Source organism: Sinocyclocheilus grahami, unplaced genomic scaffold (genome assembly GCF_001515645.1).
Source record: "Sinocyclocheilus grahami isolate Dianchi unplaced genomic scaffold, SAMN03320097.WGS_v1.1 scaffold347.1, whole genome shotgun sequence".
Classification (NCBI taxonomy): Eukaryota; Metazoa; Chordata; class Actinopteri; order Cypriniformes; family Cyprinidae; genus Sinocyclocheilus; species Sinocyclocheilus grahami.
Genome location: NW_015505526.1, coordinates 1,129,834 through 1,132,566, shown reverse-complemented (window position 1 = coordinate 1,132,566; position 2,733 = coordinate 1,129,834).

Genomic DNA, 2,733 nt, shown 5'->3' with positions numbered 1-2,733 from the left:
GTCTGGATCACATCCCTTAGGTCTTGCCTACCTCCCTTTGACCCGCGATTCTTCCTACTCCTACCCACAGGTGGGGGAGGAGCGCGAGCCGCGACACTAGCCTTCTGTGCCCGTTTCTGATCCTCAAACCGAGACGGGCCAGGACCCCTGGGTTGTTCGGGCTCAGACCTGAACCTTCATGGAATGAAGGATTTTGAAGGCCGCTGAGTGCGCCTTCGCCTCCCTGAACTTCACGACCACCGTCTCAACAGAGGTACCAAAAATACGGACGGCGAAACCGGAGCATCGAGAAGAAAGCCCCTCTCTTTCTTCCCGATATCTGCCAGGTTCACCAACAGATGTCTCTCCATCACTACCATAGTCGCCATGGACCTGCCCATAGCAGAGGCGGCCTGATTAGTAGCATGGAGAGCGAGATCCGTGATGCGGCGCAACTCAGCTACCTCATCAGGAGAAAGGCCCTCGCCTTTATCCAGGTCTTTCAGCAGGTCAGCCTGATATGCCTGGAGCACCACCCTCATGTGCAATGAAGTGACAGTCCGACCTGCTGCTGCTGCGTATGCCCTGCCATTCAAGCGAGATGTATCCTGAAGAGGCTTAGATGGCAAGGAGGGAGTCTTAAGAGAGGACGTCTCACCCATAGATAGCTGGCCAGCATCTCTCTATAGGGGCATCTTCTCATAGCCGTTTTCGCGCATCGCCTCGATGTGAATCGATGGATGCATGAGGAAAATGGCCTCTTCCATTCCTTCTCGATCTCTGTATGGAGATCAGGAAGATAGGAAGGCTCACCTGAGCTGGAGGGTTATGGCCAGAGAGATAACATTCATCGAGATGACCTCGCAACGTCACTTTCTTTGACCGCTTCCACCAGACACGGGTCACGATGAGGCGTTCCCCATAGCGACCCCTAGAGGACGCAGTTCGAAGTTCCCTTGAAAGGGAAACAAAACTTAATATAGTAATTTTGCTTCTCAAGTAAATGTATCTTGATTTAGGAAAGTTTGGCTATTTGTGCTGGAAAACAAGACAAGAATACTAAGTAAGATAATCATTTTTTGCAGTCTATGAACATTTTTTTCATCTGCCATCTTGGAATGAGTTTCTGGCAATGCATTACAGGATCTTGGTCTTCTCCAAGAAGGATAAATGTAATGCTAGCCAAAAGAAGACATTTTGACAACGTTTGGAATGGGATCACAGCTTAAAAGGCTGACAGCTCACAAGGTTTTGGACTGTTGTGGGGTCTCAAAGTACTGAAATGAATGCGGAAGAAATAGTAAGCCTTTGTGCATGTTAATGTTATATTAATCAGAAATCCAGTGTAAACACACTTACTATGACATTGAAACGTGTCCTGGAATGAAAACGAAACAAGCGCTGCATTAAATCTAACAGATGAATGAAACATGACAGTAACCCAATCACAAATGAGACACGACAGGAGACCATAAATCCACAGCTATCAATCAATGTTTCTGACAGGTTTCACACAACTGTAGCATATTTACAGTAAACCAAAAACGTATTTCAAGTAATTTTCTTTTTCCTGGGGTGAGGACAGCAACTTCGTTGTTCGTTTGCCACTATAGCCACTAGAGGAAGCGGTTGAGCCGTATTTTACTCTCTATTTCACATTTTATTATTTTATAAACAGACTCTTACTCAATATTTGACTTCCGCTCATTTTATTTTTTCTTGTCTTGAGTTGTTTTCCACCTGTCAGATTTAACCCTACGTTTATTTACCGCCATATCTTCTCAACTGACCGTATCTCGTCTGGTCTGTACCTGTGTAATCCAGCCGGCCTGATAAAGCTAAGGTTAGTTGCCACGGCTCTTATCACTGAAGTCCAGGTTCAGTCCCTCGAGTAGCGTTCTCAGTGTTAAAGCATTATAACAGATATCCTCCAGAATGGGTCGGGAATTTGTGGTGGATTTCAGCCAGAGCCAGAACAAGAACTCAAAATGACAGTTTTCTGCTGCTCTGTGTGGTCTTGTATAACTGTAACGTTCAAGGCAGATCCAACTCAGACGCTTTCACGTTATCCTGTCACAAAACAAGAGATTGGAAGTCTTTGGACTCAATGTATTCTTGTGTGGCAAAGTTTTCTGGTTGAAAAATGACAAAGACATTTTATGGATTTATCCGATGTTGGTAAAAAAAAAAAAAAACAGTAAATTGGTAAAACAACAAATACCAGTTTGCAGTATTAAGCGGTATAACGGACTGTTTTTGTACAGCTAAAATCAGAGATTATTTTACTATAGGGAGATGAGAGGGTCTGTATTACTTACTATTGGAGAAAGCATAATGGCTAACTTGGATCACGTGTGCCTTAATAACCAATCACATATACAGCCTTGACGTCATTGAGTTGTACGACACTTAATCGCCGTTTATGGATACCATAGGAATGAATGAGAAGTGCCATAAACCCACCTGTCGCAAAAAGTCAGTGACTTCTCTTATAAAACAGCATTTTTTTCGTGGAAAACTCTTAAAAATAGTTAAGTTCAAAAGTATTGTTTAGTGTAAAACATGTTGAATTAGCATATAGGCTGTCGATTCATTAAATGATAAGCCGTTTCCTCTAAAAAGCTGTTTATTCAGTGCAGTGAAGCCTCTCCTCCATTACTAGCTTTAGCCATTACGTTTTTTTCAGCTAATGGTTGCAGGCTTACCTTCGGGTAAAATAACTGGAAGCCATGACACCGGAAGTCTCGCGCATTC